We start from the raw sequence: 18,502 nt of genomic DNA on the forward strand, positions 1-18,502 counted from the left end.
GCAGTGCTTTACTTCATGTAGAGTTACTATAAACAACTCATGATTATTGTATAATTGTTACAGAAACAGATTAATGGCTTCATGAATGGTGGGAACGTGGACGTTGGTCGGAATACATTCGTGCGCATGCGTCTGATTTTCATGCTACAACTCACACTTTCACGTGAAGCGCAAACTTCCGTTTGTAGTGTGTTTCACCTCGCTTCGGTGTGTATGATGGTTCCGTAACTTGATATTATTCGCATTTGCGGTTTATTGCCATCATAATTAATACCAGACATGCTGCAGGAGGAGTTTGGGGAAATGCCTCCCCAGCAGCTCGCTGCTGCTGTCGACACTGTGGAGGAGTAAGTAGTGGCATGAGTACAACAGTCATAAAATAGCAAACGTTATTATATTTGTTAGTTATAAAATCCCCATATTCTCTTCTGTATGGCAGGAAAAGTGGAAGCTGCTTCCAGCCTTTTTCAAGGTAAAGTAAATTTGCCAGCATCATCACGAGAATCATCATAATAAATGCAACATATGAAACATATGATCTGACAGCTTGCTTTGCAGAATAAATAGTTTAAGTTATTAAACAACATTTTCAACTTGTGTAGTTGTTATTCATGCAATTTTATTACGTCATATTAATCAAAGAAATACATACTTGGAATTAATTTGTCTCACCACAAAAGTATTTAAGAGAACCTCAAAAATAACTTATTTATTTATCTAAAAAATGTTAAATCTTGATGTTGAATCGCAAAGTAATGTTGTATTATTTGTCCACTATCTATAGACATGCTCTTTTCTTCTTATACATATCATACATAATTATGATCCAGCAAGAATTATGTTGAATGATGTTGCATTTACAGCCTCTAAGTTCATATTCATGTAATTTTTTTATTACTATTATTATTATTATTATTATTATTATTATTATTTTTAGGTTAAAGGCTTAGTTAAGCAGCACATCGATTCCTTCAATTACTTCATCAATGTAGAGGTTTGTTAATTTATTTAAGGATGGTACCAGTCACAGAGTTCTCTACATATACTGTACTGTAAATACAATAAATGTATTATCAGTTGTGGTTTCCATGACATCATATTTTGGTTTTAATTTCTTTTTGTACCAGCAAAACAATTTGATACTGACAAAAAGCTTTAGTGGCATAAACTTAATGTCTACTAATGATAATGAAGACGAACGAGAAGATCTCTCTCAAGTGATGCTGACCCAATGTGGTATCTGAAGGATATTGTTCAATTAGACATATTTGCACGTTTTTTAATTTAGTATGATAATTTAGTATTATTTAAATACTATTATAGTATTTATTTTGTTGATAGCTTTTTTTGTTTTTTAGCATAGATGATAGCTTTTATTTTTTATATTTTAAGGTATATATATATATATATATATATATATATATATTATATATATATATATTAGGGCTGTCAAATGATTAATCACGATTAATCACATCAAAATAAAGGTTTGTTTACATAATATATGTGTGTATACTGTGTATATTTATTATGTATATATAAAATACACACACATGCATGTATATATTTAAGAAGAATATGTGATGTTTATATATTAAAAATATATTTATATATATAATATAAAATATAAGAATATAAATATATAAATGTATATACATGTAAATATTTTCTAAAATATATAATTTATGTGTGTGTATTTATATATACATAATACATATACCCTGTAACACATACATATATTATGTAAACAAACTTTTATTTCGGATGTGATTAATCGTGATTAATCATTTGACAGCCCTTATATATATATATATATATATATATATATATATGATGTGATTAATCGTGATTAATCATTTGACTTTTATTATTTATATATTTTTAGTACTTAAACATATATTTTTTTCAGTCAGTTGACGAGGCAACATTTCTTTTTTAAAAATCTAACATTTATGTTTTATTTTATATCAGCTTCATTTAAATTACTGAAAATGATTTTTAATAGTTTTAGTTATCAGTAACAACACTGCATGTCACACCTCATCTGTCTCTAGATATCTCAATATCTACGTTAGGATGCCTGATGTAGAAGAAAGCTTTAATGTAACCAGACCAGTGCCACCACATGAGGTAACATCTTTATCTGTGGCCTAAAGAATATTTTCATTTAAAGCAAATTTAAAGCAGGAAAGGAAAGACGCAGATGGAGTTCTCCAAGCTTAATGAATGTCCCTTAGATCCAGGTAGATTATCATAGTACTCAGACTGTCTCGATGATATTTGGTTGTTTGTATGCCATAGTTTGATGCAGATAATCCCATCTGAAGCTCATATGTGTGGGAGCAGGTCATGGTGCATATGTATGATACAGGATATGTATGTGTGCAGGTGGTTATTTCATTGTAAAAGGGCAAGAAAAAGTCATTCTCATTCAGGGTCAGTTATCCAAGAACCGCATCATCATGGAGCAAGATCGCAAAGGTGCAGTGGGAGCCTCATCTTTAAGGTGAGAATGTGGTTAAAGATGGTGATTTAAAGCATGATGGTGCTATTTGTCAGCTAAGTTGACAAAGAAAACCATGTAATACTTACACTTCTCATGGTTTAGGTCAGTGGTTTTCAATTCCAGACCTTTCATACCACTGCTCTGCATATTTTGCATGTCTCTCTTATTTAACACACCTGATTTAGATAACCAGCTCATCATAAGAGAGCTCCATGCATGAACTGTGTTCAGATTGGCATGGTCCCTACACAGTGTTCTGGGCTTCTTACTCCCTGAGCACGGGAAGTCCATCAAAGTTTATTTTAACAATTCATTCATGGATTTGTGCTATGCCACAGCCTGCAGTTTCTTCACACACAAATGAAACTTACTTGAGAAGTATGACATAATATAGCTCTGTAAATAAATACAATTTAAATTCACGTTTCCCTTTGAATGGAACATATGCTCCCTTCGAACTGGAATAATGGTGAAATATCCTGTCATGTCCACTTCGTAGCGCACTTACGGTGGAATAGAACAAAAGTCTGAAGTGATAAGAGATACAAACAAAATGTGCAGAGCGGTGGTTCACGAGGACTGGAATTGAGAACCACTGGTTTATTTTATTGCACAGTTTCATGATTTAGGCCAAATGCTGTTTCCAACCAGCAGATGGCGCACATTAACAAAGAATACAGTGCAACTTGGCTGAAAACCAATTACACATATTTAAAAGTATTTTTAAATTGTATTATATCAGTATTTTTCAAATATTTCAGTGCAACTTGGCTGAAAACCAATTACACATATTTAATTTTATATGATATATATATATATATATATATATATATATATATATATATATATATATATATATATATATATTATTAGCAAGGGTGCATTAAATTGACTGAAAATAACAGTAAACTTTTTGCAACATTGATAGTAATAAGAAATGTTTTTTTTTCACATTTTCTGAAGGATCATGTGACACTGAAGACTGAAGTAATGGCTGCTTAAAATTCAGCTTTGCATCACAGGAATAAGTTATTTTTAAAATATATTTGTATTAATAGAAACTGTAATGATATTTCACTATTATTGTTTTTACTCTAATTTTGATAAATAAATGCAGCCTTGGTGAGCATAAGACCTTAAAATTTCTTACAAACTCCAAACTTAAATGGTACTGTCTTTTTAGTTAATGAAATTGCTTCATATAGCTTTAGCTGTGACTATTCATAATGTAGGATGGAATTAGAATCGCTTTATTGAGCCATCAGCATCTGTTTAATAATGTCTGTTTGATGTCAGAGGGAGCTAACTGTTGATGTTATACTCTAATATTTTACTATTACTTGCTGTTGTGATATTCTAAGCATCTATTGAAATGTCATTGTTATGATACTTTTGTCATATAAAATGACCAAATCTTGTTTTTTTCCTAAAGCATTTGATAGCATTTAAATTGTTTTAGTGTTTATTTATGCTTCTTTTCTATGCATTTTTAATTACGTTTCTTCTGTTCATTGACACTGTGTTAAATATCACCTGACAGTTGAAACAGATATTTAATTAGAGATCAGGGGACCGGCTTGTACTATGACGGATGTTTTTCCTAAATCCCTCATCCCAGGCTCTCTCTAAACATATGGGTCAGATTGGTTAGGGACAGGGCGAGGAGTAAATGGGCTGTCGAGCTTGTTTGCTTTGCACTTGTCCATCCACAGCACATTCCACCGGGATTTCCTTGCAACACAGCAGCCTTGCCAAATGGTACAGACCTTTAAGCACTGTGATCCACCCAGTCCTGTTCCCACAGTCCCCTATTAGCATAAATAAATGTCATAGAGGCCTGTGGCACCACATTCACCTTTGCATTAGAGCAGGGTCCTATACGCTCTGTTTTTTGTTTTTAATACAATTGCAATCTCTTTGCTGTAAATATACAACTGTATACATTGCATTTCTTATTTTACTCGATTATTTCACTTTTAATAACTCTGTCATTCATCAGGCCATGGGATTTGAGAGTGATCAGGAGAGAGTTCAGATGATTGGCACGGAGGAACATGTCATGGCTGCATTTGCCTCCCAGTTTGGAGGAGTGCCAGAAGGCCCAAATATTCATCCAAACTCAGGTTACTCTGACAGAATCTCAGCTATAATTTATAAGAGTGGATTGCATTGCCTGTAAATGCACAACACATACAAAACAACAATGTTAAGCTAAATGTTACTAGAAGTATTACCAAATGCCTTCGATTAAAGATCAGACCACTGAAATTTTTTTAAAACCATTAAGCTTTCAAAAACCAAGTATCCCACTTTTGAGGTGTATTATCAAATGCTGAGGCACAGTTTGCCGAATCTGAGATGTATTGTTCATTGCAAGACTCAACAATGGGTCAGCAAGGACCATATCTGCATCCTAGCAACCTGTGTCTGAGCGGATGTGAATGCCTGTTTACGTGATTGTGACATTGTGTGGGCCTCATCAAAGGTCTGCTAATGAGCCTACATGTGTGCACCAATTGACCAGAGCAGACCTCAGTACGATATGATGTGTTATTAGGACTGAGAGTCGGTCAAGAGTTTTAAGCTAGATTGAAAATAAAGGATTTTTGTCTACCAAGGGCAGCCTTCTCATTGCATTTACACACAAAATGTGATCGATTTGAAAGTTATTGGACTAGTGGCATTTTAGAGATTACAGAACATTTAAGATGGGGTCAGCAAGATATTTTTTTTCTTGAATTTTTTTTTTTACTTTTATTCAGTGAGGATGCATTAAATTTATCAAGTAACAGTAAATACATTTACAATTTTACAAAAGATTTCTGTTTAAATAAATGCTGTACTTTTGAATTTTTTAATTGTGGTACTTCTTTGGAAAACACAGATATTACAGACTCCACTTTTGAAAGTATCTGTGTTTATATATATTTTAGATTTTGCATGAGTGTATGTACATATATTACAATTGTATGCATACAACAGTCATTTGTAAATTATTTTAATATAATACTATTTTTTTTAAGTTATTCAGGTTTGAAAGAAAATTAGCACTGGGAAAGAGGATTTTTAAGTAGTGACATTATATCATAGCAGCTAATGCATTTCTCACAATATACACAGGAAACATTTTAAGTAGTTTAGTACAACTTTGAGGAGTGGTACTTGTCAATTGCACATCGTTCCATGGTTCAAAGTGGGTGGTCTTAAGGAGAAGCCTAGTCTGTGTGACCTTTGACCTTCTATAGCAAAACAAGTTACTGGCTCAGGTGTGTGTGTATATGCATGTGTCTGCGGGGAATGGAGGGGTCCAGTTCTCTGATACCCCTTTAGAAAGCCAGTGAACCCTGCACCAGCTCGGTCACTCCAGATTAAATGCTTTGATTTGATGCGTTTAATCTTATTAATTGAGGCTCTAAAACATTATGCTTTTTATTCTTTGTAACTTAATTCTTCATAAAATACTTTGAAATGCAAAATTGCCATCAAGTCTAAATACAAGAGAATAGTGAAAATATTTGTACCTGTACGACATTTTAAAATAAGAGAACAGTGAAAATATTTGTACCTGTACGACATTTTAAAATGATATTTGTGTGAGTGTTTTTTAAACGTTGTGTATTATTTTCTCTTTTGTGTGCACTTTTTGTTACCTTTCAATTTTTTGTGTCTCCAGGTAAAAGAAAACCAAGATGGAAGTGTATCTATCTTGCTGTGATGGTGCTTAGACTGATTCTCGCTGTTGTAAGATACTAGAGAGTTTTTAGTTTATGATATTTTAAAGTTGGATTAGAGTGGAGGTTTTTTAGATTTTATTATCCTCACCCATTTTACCTGTATGACAATTCCAAGATATTCTAGTTAAATGCAGAGTATTTATTATTTTGGCATACATTGTTTGCTTGGACCTGTCACTAATTTTAGTGTCTCCATGCAAAAAGTTATCACTTTCAGCAGCTTAAGTGCCATCAATTTGGGTTGTAAGGTATTGTTAGTAGATTCAATACCTCAATTTTGAAAGAATGGATTAATGAAAAGTGACATGTAAAGACGTTTTGGAGTTGGCTGGCCAGGTATCTCCTCCATAAGGGTATTTTTTTCAAATAAATGCATTTCCATAAAAATATTAAGAAGCACAACTAGTTCATAATTTTATTATTATTATAATTTATTTTTAATTGTTATTATTTTTCCCAATGTTACTGTAATAATAATAATAATAATAAAAGTTATTTTAAATCGTAATATTGTTTCTTTATGTTGGTGTTTTTTGGTTATCCTGCATCCCTGCTCTTCAAAATGTTGATAGTTTCAGAAATGGCATTTGGTTGGTCTGTTGAGCTCTGTTGTTCATATGAGAGAAGTAGGTTTGAATATGGTCTGAAAAATATCTTGCCCCTTCCATAACTATCAAAAAAACCCCTGAAAAATATGATGCTCAGTGTCATAACCTGCTCAAAACTCAGCTGCCCTTGTCATGTCTAATGTCTAATGTTCCACACAGATGAATGTAAGGCTCATGAAATATTCACTTTAGAAAAAAGTACAATGTGCAGCACCATTTTCCATTCATCCATCTATCCATCCATCGTTCTCCTCCATCCATCTCTGTCTGCCTTTTCTATTCACACCCCCTCTAATTCCATTAAGAATGACTGACAACCCCTCCAAGCTCAGGCCGTTAATTATGATAATGCTAGTGTTTATTTATCTGTTTTTGTCCTGCGTGGCACAGCCATGTATTTGAGAGCTGAAGATTAGTGTGCGTAATGTTTGTTAGTATCTCTTTTGAGATTGTTGCTCCTGTACGGCAGATTTCATATTACGTCCTGGATGCAGGCGCCGTCTCGCTTGTGCGCACAAACATTTTTTGTGCTCTTGTCTAACATAACTGATCTCTTTTTCTCTGATTAAACACACTGTTGGCCTCTTATGAAACTGATCAGAAGCCAAAACCAGCAGATACAGACATGGCTAGCCAATCCCTCACCTTCCCTTTTGTTTCTACTCTGCTTGTCATTATAATACCCTTATTATTTTCCCAGTGCTTTGTTTCATCCGCACCCCCATGCTTCTGCCTTCCCCTCTATTCCCAGCCAGCCCGCTTTTGTTGCGGGCGAGATATGTGGCAGCAATGCCCCGACTGCAGCTCAGCCAAACTCAGGGATTTCTCCACTTTATTATAATTTAGCCTGGCTATGACAAAAGAATAGCCGCCTTGACTGGAGCGATTGAGCTAATCCACCAGCCCGACTGTGATAATGTAATTACTGCTGTCTTAAGTCCTTTAATTTCCCCCCGCCTGCACCGAGGTGGGGTGTGTTTATGTGTGTACGCGCTTGCTTACGTTAGTGTCTGAGCGATTGGGAGTTAGTGAGTGACAGGAACCCTTTCAGCAGGGCTTTACACGCACATGCATGCTTTCCAGCACCTCCAATCCCCTTTCTCCTCATTTACAATTCCCTGACATTCAACTAATTGGCCTGGCTGGGCTGTGGAAGCTTAATTTCTTTATTAATTTTCGGTGAGGATGTTTATTTTCGCATATGCAAATGTGGAGCAGAAGGGGAGGGGCTTCTATTGAAGAAAATCTGAGAATGAGAGGCCGGGTCAAATTTATCACTGTGTGGAAACACCTGTTTATTAAATCTGGAGAGAGGGAGGGTTAGAGCCAGATGAAGTTAATAAAAACAAGTTATCTGGAAAAGATAGCCCTTGCGATTCAAAAGACAAGATGAAGTCATCCGTTGGCGTTCCTTTTTTTTCTCTTTTCTGTTGATGTGATCATTTTGGTTGTTAATGACTGGATTATAAATGTATGATGTAGTGTTGTGGTTGCAAGATAAAACACGGTTTTTGTTTTAGTTAGACTGAATTTTGTACCCATTTCAATGAATCACGCTTTGTCTCTGTGTTCCTTAAGCTCCTGTCCTTGCTATTTGTGGATCTGTTTAAGAAGTTCAACTCATAGCTGAAGAAGATTGCAATATTTCTATACAGCTTTAATTTTTATTTCAGTTTTAGTAAATATAGTATTTCAATTTAAACTTTCAGTTAGTTACCAAAGCTGCATTCTTGCATATTTTTATCTAATAGTCTATCTAATAGACATTTGATTTCAACTTTATTACAGTTACAGAAAATGATTTTTAATACTTGTTTAACCATTTACATTATTTTATTTTATTTTAGCTAACAATAAAAACACTGCTGCTGCATATCAGAAAATATAATTTTTCCTTCATAAATGTGTCTTCCAGGGAAATTGGTCCCTGAAGAGGTTTAAGATGGACAGGCAGGGTGTGACTCAGGTTATTTCCCACCTCTCGTACATCTTAGCCCTGGGTATGATGACCAGGATCTCCTCTCAGTTTGAGAAAACCAGGAAGGTTAGCAGTCCCTGCTCTCTCCAGCCCTCCCAGTGGGGCATGCCGTGTCCCTCAGACACACCTGAAGGAGAGGTCAGTGTTCCTCATTTAGAAAACACCATCATCTCGTCAGCATCATCAGTGGATGCTTAAGTGAAATTTTGAAGTATGTTCACACTGCTTATTTCCATGCAATGAAAGTGCAGTCATTACATACAATTCATTTTATGACTTATTGTTATGGAAAAGAGCAGCAATGGCCACTGGAAAAGCCATATTGGTTTACCACTGATTTATTGTGCTTATTAAAGTCATTTAGATTCTCACAGCTGTTTGATTGTTTTCTAGGCTTGTGGTCTGGTAAAAACACTGGCTCTGATGACCCACATCACTACTGACATGGAGCTGGCCTTCAACTTGGGAGTGAAGGACGTCAACTTTCTGTGTGGAGAGGAGTTGTCCTACCCCACTGTCTTCCTCGTCTTCCTCAATGGTATCTGCACACACATGCAGAACAAAAGCCAAACAGCACGTTCTTCCCCCTTTTATTTTTCAAGCACACAGACAGGCTGCAGGCATTTGAATAATATTCAAATGAACTTCTGCCGTTCATACTACAAAAGGGTGTGCCATTGATTACCTTTTAATGTCATGTCACAGAAAACTCACCCCACTAATTAATTCATGTATATGTTTTTCATAGCTCTGATAAGTTACAGATTACACAGGCCGCCACTGTGGCTAATTAATTAGCAAACACAGCAGGTGTCAATGCATAAATAAATACAATCCCTCCCAAGTTAATCCACAAACATGCTTGCCCACAAAGTGACTCACACAACATTGAGGCAGTGTATGCATCTGGGTGGCACCATAGTGGGTCTCTCTTATAGTTCAAACAAGTTAAAACTTTTTCTATTGAAAGTGCATTAATACTGCTGTTGCACACTTACACATTCAAATCTTTAATTAGTTTATGGTACAGCATATTTCCTTCGCGTTATTTTTTTGTTTGTGAATATAGCTGTAGTTGTGAATATATATATATATATATATATATATATATATATATATATATATATATATATATATATATATATATATATATATATATATATATATATAATCCATTTTAATACAATTTTAATTAAAATGAAAATAATTTCAGCATTTGAATAAAATGGCACATTACATTAATATAATGATCAATCGTGATTCAGTATAACTGATATATTTATGTAAAAATGGAACACATACTTATTCTGACCTGTACTTGTTAACATTTTTGAATTATATTATTATATTTTAAATGATTAAAAACCTCTTGGTTAAAACTTGGTGGTTTGGAGGAAAGATTGGTAAAGATATAAATTACAATTAATTAGTTTTTGTGATTCATAAATACTTTTTAATGTTAAATAGTCTTTTAATGTCATGTAATGATGCTTGTTTAAATTATGCCTTATGGAGTATGACCTATTGTTGTTACATTGAATAAAAATGTAGTAGGTGTCTTGGTAAAAATATATGAAAGTAATTATTTTTTGCTCAGTAAAACAAAAACATTATGTTTCATTCTAGGTAACATTCTTGGAGTGATCAGAGACCATCAGAAGTTGGTCTACACCTTCAGAGTGATGCGTAGAGCAGGTTTTATAAACGAGTTTGTGTCCATTTCAACCAGCTTGACCGACCGCTGTGTATATATTTCTTCTGATGGGGGTCATCTGTGCAGGTACTAGTCAGTGTTTTTTTATAGCACATAATTAAAATCCATTTTTTAATATAAACTGTTGTTGTTAGTTGCTGTATGTTGCACAGACACATTTGAATTGCATTCTATGTGCTCCTGATAGACCCTAAATCATTGTGAAGAAAGGACAGCCAGCTGTAAAGAACAAACACATTGAGGAATTGTCTCAGGGATGCAGGTGCTTTTGAAGCCAATCAATATTTGAAAATTACATTTGAATGGAGAGTCCATTATGCAGATTTCGAGATTTTTCATTGTGTTCTTACCACCCATTTTTCCCTGTAGAACGTTTCAGGACTTCCTTCATGAGAGTCTGGTGGAGTATTTAGATGTAAATGAGGAAAATTACTGTAACATTGCTTTATATGAGCACATGATCACCAAGTGAGTACTTAATTTAAGCCACATAATTCAGGCCCTAAAAGTATTTAGACACTTATATCACTCATTTGTGATTGTCATTGCAATAGAAAACACATCTGCAAAGTGTTTAGCCTAAAAAAAATGTAAGTTGGCACTAATAGCCCGATAATAATCCCATCCCATCCCAGGCATCCCAAGTTCGACTCCCTAATAATTTAACTATTAATGCTGTTAAATGTGAATTAGCAAATCCCACTGGGAATATGCGTTTTTCATATTGTACATTATAATGCTGTAATGCCCGAATTTCATTTAAAATGATTTTATTTTTACTGTTTTATTTTTATTTTTTAGATAGATATTAAAGAATTTTATTAACTGCAATATCATGATAATAATTATTTGGTTATTATTAGTATTGACCAGAAAAATGTTTGGAAAATTGTAAACAATTTTATTATCAGCCAAAACAATAATAATTATTAGCCATAATAATTATTGATTTATTATCAGGATTGGCCAAAAATAATATTGGTGCTTATTTTAAAATTGCATTTGGACACTGTTTGGGGCAACTATATATGGCATCCATATAGACCCAAATAAAGATTTCTCATAAGTAAACAGTATGAGCAATGTGTGTTTTATTCAGGGACACGACCCATTTGGAGATCGAACCGTTCACGCTTCTGGGGGTCTGTGCTGGTTTGATTCCTTACCTTCATCATAACCAGTCCCTCAGAAACACATACCAGTGTGCTATGGGCAAGCAGGCTATGGGTAAGACTACTACAGTCTCCATCTCCAAACATCCACTTCCAAACGCATACATCCACACACACACTCCTATTCACTCACAGACACACTCACTTTCACACTTGCATTCAGAACTTTTGACACACACGCCACATTCTGTATGTATGTGGACATCAAACATCGCCTGCTTGCGTAGACCCGCTTTTGTGAGTGTGTGGGTGTGTGTGTGTGTGTGGAGGACTTTCCCTGCCAGTGTCTCTGAGTGTCATTAGGCATTCATTGTGTCCTGAGCTCAGTGTGTGGAGCAGGGTTAGTGTGCTCAGCTGTGCAAGAGGGAAAGAGTGCACACACACTCTGCTGCCCTGGTTACCAAAACTACTTAAACCTCTCCTGGCCACCACCCCCATTACAAAACCACTGAGACTGCGACTATATTTGCCCCAGTATCCTAGGCCTTGTCTTCTTTTTTCTGGACGGACAGCCCCATACATGTGCAAATCCAGTTGTGTGGCCCCAGCCCTATTATCACACACTGTGTGCTTGTACCCTGATTGTAGAGTAATAGCATCTGACAAATGTCAAGGCCTCAAAGGACGGCGCCTATTATGCTTTAACCTCACCCCCCTGCTCCATCTCTGCTATTGCTAAACCACCACCCCAGAGATTTTAACACTACCAACACCAGCCTACACATCAACACCCCTCTCAGACAGTTGGTTAAATGTCTGAGAGTCTTGGATAGTTTATTTGTATTTGTAGAAATGAACATTTTAAGCTGTACAAATTAACATTAGTTAATACATTAATACATTTATTAATAATGAAAAATAACAAATATTTAAATTAGCATTAGCCTAGAGTTATAAACAATTATTTTAAAGTATTGTTCATTGTTAGTTCATGGTAATGTATTATTTATTGTGAAAGGGATAGTTCTCCCAAAAAAGATTGTTGTTGTTATTTATTTACCCTCATGTTGTTCCAAACCTGTATGATTTTATTTATTTTGTGGAACATAAAATATTTTGAGAAATTGAGGTCTTTTTTTATGCAATCTACAGTATATGTTCATACAATGGAAGTCAATGGGATCGAGTGTTGATTGATTCCCAGTGTTCTTCAAAATCAAATCTTCTTTTTTGTTCTGTAGAAGCAAGTAAGTCAGACAAGTTTGGAACAACATGAGGGGGGAATAATGACAATTTTCACTTTTGGGTAAACTACTCTTTCATTGGTTGACCAAATACAGTATGTATTTAACAGAGCAGTGTTGTCAAACACGTCATTATGCAAAATATATAAAGATATTTACCTCTTTTGAATCTTGCTCAACCCCTTTGAGTGAGTGATGCCTCATTTCATTGCTGATTCTGATCAGGTACTATTGGTTATAACCAGAGGAACAGAATAGACACCCTGATGTATTATATAATGTATAATGGTGAAGACAAAGACCATCGAGCTGATTGACTTTGAGAAGCTGCCCGCAGGCCAGAATGCCAGTGTGGCTGTAATAAGCTACAGCGGGTGTGAAATAGAAGATGCCCTGGTGCTCAACAAGGCTTCTCTTGACAGAGGTAAGAGTTAAACAAGTAATACTGAATGCTTAGACTCGCTCAGCTGTCAGTTAGTAGCATTCTGAAGTAAATATATTAACTTTCCAAATGAAACTGAGAATGAAATCTGAAAAATAATGTAGATTTCAATCTTTTTCACTATTGTTCATTGTCTTCTATTGTTCTTCTGTCTTGAATTAGGCTTTGGTAGATGTCTGGTGTACAAGAACGTTAAGTGTACCTTGAGGCGTTACACTAACCAGACTTTCAACAAAGTAATGGGTCCAATGCTGGACACAGAAACACGCAAGCCCATCTGAAGACACAGTATTCTGGATGCTGACGGCATCTGCTCACCCGGTAAAACATTTCAGAGAAATAATCTTGACTGTGTTGATCTAAGGATATGTATTGATTTTTTTATATGTCATATTCCTCACAGGTGAGAGGGTTCGAGAACAAGCAGGTGCTGGTGAATAAGTCAATGCCCACCATCACCCAAACGCCACTGGAGGGCAGTGCCCAGCCAGGCCAACCACAATATAAAGACTTGCCAGTCACATAAGAAAACATTTGTCTGATGAAATGAAACTAGAATATTCCAATAGTTTTATTTGAGATAATTGAGTTAGTTTTCTAAAAGCCACACGAATGCCCACTTTCTTCGTTCTATACTGTAGGTACAAATAAGGTTTTTTTTTTTTTTTTTTTTTTGCCCAATAGCAACCAAAATGCCTAATTTCTTCATTCTATAGGTACAAAGGAGTGACAAACTTCTACATTGAGAAGGTGATGATCTCCTCCAATGCTGAGGATGCCTTCTTGGTCAAGATCCTGCTCAGGCAGACGTGCATACCAGAGATCGGAGACAAGTTCAGCAGTCGACATGGACAGAAAGGTACAGTATCATCCTTCCTGTCCTTTTCTAGACTGGCATCTTTTCCTCTGCTTTAGTAGATACCAACATATGAAATGACACTCCAGCACCATGCCAAAATGAAGACAATAAACCTATCTCATTAACAAGTGGGAAAAGATGTTACTAAACTTGATGTCCATTTTATTTTCAACGCCCAAGTTATATCGTCTCAGCTGGCCCTCCCATTCTCTTTAACTTTTTTTTCCAGTGCCTGTTTTTCAATTAATTAGCTTTTTGTCCCATGCCAGACTATGCAAATTTATTACAGCAGCGCAGTCCTGGGAAAGTGTTTACAGCCCCCATTGTTTCTGAGCACCTCCGCTGAGAGAGCTGGTCAGTACGATGTTTTAATCAGAGCGTTAACTGGCGCCATGCATAATTCACTCATTTCATTAGTGGAGGTCGTCCACTGGCACTCATCACGGGACGTGACAGTGAGGAGGGGTCAGGGAGGGGTTAGCCGCAAACCGGCCGAGATGCTATTTACTGCTCTTTTTAAAGGAGCTTTTAGTATTTAAAGGAGCAGGCAAGTGTCTGTGGACCAGGATAACACAGGGCAGCTAATTGTTGTTGTGAAGGATAGTGCCGTTCTCTTGAATGTCTTTTGTTCATTTAGAGGCGGGCTTTTATTGAACAGTCCCACTTAGAGAAGTTGAGCTGTGTTTTCCAGAGGTGCGTGACTGCGCTGCCAACCTCACAATAACATTCAGCAGGAATTCATTTACGTTTCTATATTTCTTTGCAGTGTTTTTGGTGGTTTAATTAATGCATCGCCTGTGTGCGCACTAAACTGGCACTTTAGGTGCTTTTTGTTGGAAAATTTGTTTGAGAGAATGTTGTACTTCAAAGAAAGAGATTTGGCTACCTTTTGGGGCAAAAGAAAGCCCATTAAAGACGTCCCACCGTGGTTTGGAGTCATTGGCTTTCAGCAAGTTTCACGGGAGTTTTGTCTTACTCATTTTAAACCCCTCCCTCATCCTGCGGCCCCATTCTGACCAGCCTCTACCACCCTCATAAGATCCGGTCACCGGAGAACGATAGGTTAATTATTTACTGCTGACCCAAACACACACCGAAGCGCACAAACACACACTGATACTCACACAGCTGTCTTGGCAGGGTCCATTGTGCGAGCCGCCACAGTGGGGCTGTATAGCCGGTGATGGAGGGCCATGGACTCTTACTGCTGTCCTGCTTTTCTTTGCTGATTTCATGCCTCTTTTATCATTCACTCTCACACAAAACAAACAACACAGAGGATGTGTGCTATGGGAACCGCTCTCGCTTACCTCTCTGCTTCTGTTGCACTCTTGCTCGCTTTCTCTTTTCTTGCACCAGGAAATCCTTTTACCTACTAGGGCTGCTACTAACAACTATTTTGATAATTGATTTATTGCCTAGATTTATTGGATTAACAATAAAATTAACTTAACTTAAAATAATATTTGACTACATGTTTGGCATTTAAATATGGAAATTCTGCAAAAAGTATATATATATTAAGCAGCAATCAGATCAACTTTGATTAACTGCAGCCTTGGTGAGCATAAGATAAAAAAAAATCTTTTACAGTAGTGTAACTGTTATAATTGGGGCAGGATAATCAAAACTGTTGTTGTTGTTTTTTAGATAAAAGGCTAATTTTCTTCTTCTTTTTTTAAAATAAAGAAAAATGAAACATTCACTACTATAAAGTGACCTCACTAAAAAAGGGTCCATGATTAATTGATAATAAATTTTGTTTTCTAGTTTCATTATTGATTTTTGCTGATTCATTGCTACATTGCTTTAGGTACTTATTTTGATGGTACATTAAACATTTAACCAAAATAATAAGTAATTTGATTGAATATGTGCAAAATTATATTATTTGTGATTTTTTTAAACATTGATATATAATCATTATGATCTTTTAAAGTGATTCGGAGCATATTTCCATTATGAAAAGCTTACAGTATGTAGGAATATAATTCTTTAGATAAATAATTTGGGCTGTCCGAGTTCTTCTCAAGAGCCCCGATTTTTTTTCTTATGCATATGGATTTATCGCTCACTTTGGTTGAACCTTTCTTTGTGCGCTCTATGGTAAAGGGGAAACTATGGGTGTATAATCCCCTTCTCACTGTCCAGCTAAGCACCTCTCCTCACTTCCTGCTCCTGTTCTTCTTTCTTTTATCACTTGCAAATGGCCCAATAATGTGTTTGCTCTGGCTGCGGGAAAAGTGAGTAGCTCCTCTGCAAACATTTACACTCTCACTGACTGCTTTGGACCACTTTCACTCTGTCCTGCAGTCTGAATTTCCAATGGTTCCACTTCAGCAGACCTGAATACGTTTGCTTTAGGCCTTTGTACGGTGAAAGTTACACAAACCTAACACTTTCTCATCAAACATTTGTTTGAGGTTGAAATCGGTCAAAAATCAATGAAATTTTATGGGAAAGGTCAGCTCTGACAGGGTGGACTTAACATTTCTTGCAGACCATTTGATTATAGGGATGTCTTTGAGTCTAGCTTTAGTAATTATGCATTACATGTATCTGTAATATGGGACATTTTTTCTGTAACAGGTGTGTGTGGACTGATCTTTCCTCAAGAAGACATGCCCTTCTGTGACTCAGGAATCTGCCCTGACATCATCATGAACCCCCATGGTTATCCCTCCAGAATGACTGCATGATTATATACAATGTTTATATTTCAATGAATTTACTTGCAAATCCAGATTTTTGTATATTTATGTGTTAATAAGCAGGATAAAATGCATCAGCTGGCTGTTTTGCAGTGAATACATATTCCTTTGATAGCTGAGATTTTTTTAAATCAAATATTTTTATTCTGGCTCAGATTTTAGTGTGTGTTTGTATTTTTATTTTATTTTTTGAATGGTCTCCTAATGTACACTACCATTCATAAGTTTGAGTCTGTAAGATTTAAAAAAAAAAAAAAAAAAAAAAAATATATATATATATATATATATATAGATATAAATATATATATATATATATATATATATATATTTCTGATTCTCTTATGCCCACCAAGGCTGCAATTATTTCCAAAAAATAAATCTGTAAGATTTCCATTTAAAATAAGAAGTTTCTATTTTAATATATATTTTAAAGTACAATTTTTTACTGTGATGGAAAAGCTGAATTTTCAGCAGCTGTTACTCCAGTTTTAAGTGTCAAATGATCTTTTAGGAATCATTCTAATATGCTGATTTCCGTGTTCAAGAAACATTTCTTATTATTATCAATGTTTTGGGATGAATATAAAGTTCAAAAGAACGCCATTTATTGTAAATGAAAATCTTGTGTAGCATTATAAATTGTCTTTGCTGTCACTTTTGATCAGTATTAACTATTATATATATCATACATATGTTTGAATGGTAGTGCATTTATGAAATGGATGCTCCTGTTCACCTAAGGTTGTCAAAGTCTTGTTGTCTTATACAGTGCATTTTATGCAAATCTCACAATTTCAGTTTTCAGAGACATTAATTCCCTCATGCTTTCTAATTTTGAGCTCTGTGTTTGGGTGCACACAGCAGGTCGTCATATAGGAAATCGTTTAAACTGAGGAAAAGATTCCTCTCAGTGACAGAGAGAGGTCAAAGATCTTCTGGCTCTTTCTGTGAGTGACTTCACTAAAGGCTACTGTCGTGCAGCGGTGTGTGACCTCAACATGATGTCACACTCACATTCACCAGTTATGAAGGGGAAACTGGGGCATCTACACTGCTGCAGGGAAAAAAAAGTTATTAGTTTCCTTCAAGGAGCAATCAAGCTTGTATCACATTAATGTTTAGAATGTGCATCAGTTTTAGAAAACAAGCAATCAAATGAATAAAATGAGCTCTGCTTTGCTTTGTTTCAGGTTGGGAAGCTGATTGATCTGTTGGCTGGTAAAGCAGGGGTGTTGGATGGACGTTTTCACTATGGTACTGCTTTCGGGGGCAGAAAAGTGAAGGACTTGTGTGAGGATATTATCCGCTATGGATACAATTACCAGGGCACCTCAGGCATCACAGGCTAAAAATAGTTCTTTAGAATCACTTTTGTTCATTTGCATATTATATTTCACCAATACAAGTTTGTTTAATGCTTCAAGTTACACATTACAATAAGGTTTCATGTTAACACATTAGTTAACTACTTTAGTTAACACTAACTAACAATGAACAATACTTCTAACGTGTTTATTAATCTTAGTTAATGTTAATCTGTTAATATTATTTAATGGACCTGAGCTAACATGAACTAACAATGAACAGTTGTATT

The 18,502-nt window shown here is 35.4% G+C and overlaps 1 pseudogene; it reads left to right on the forward strand.

Annotated features, from left to right (window-relative positions):
- Nucleotides 1-40: 40 nt before the first annotated feature.
- On the forward strand, nucleotides 41-18,257 carry LOC109063727 (annotated as a pseudogene).
- The last annotated feature ends 245 nt before the right edge of the window (nucleotides 18,258-18,502 follow it).

This window comes from Cyprinus carpio, chromosome A18, assembly GCF_018340385.1.
Source record: "Cyprinus carpio isolate SPL01 chromosome A18, ASM1834038v1, whole genome shotgun sequence".
Taxonomy (NCBI): domain Eukaryota; kingdom Metazoa; phylum Chordata; class Actinopteri; order Cypriniformes; family Cyprinidae; genus Cyprinus; species Cyprinus carpio.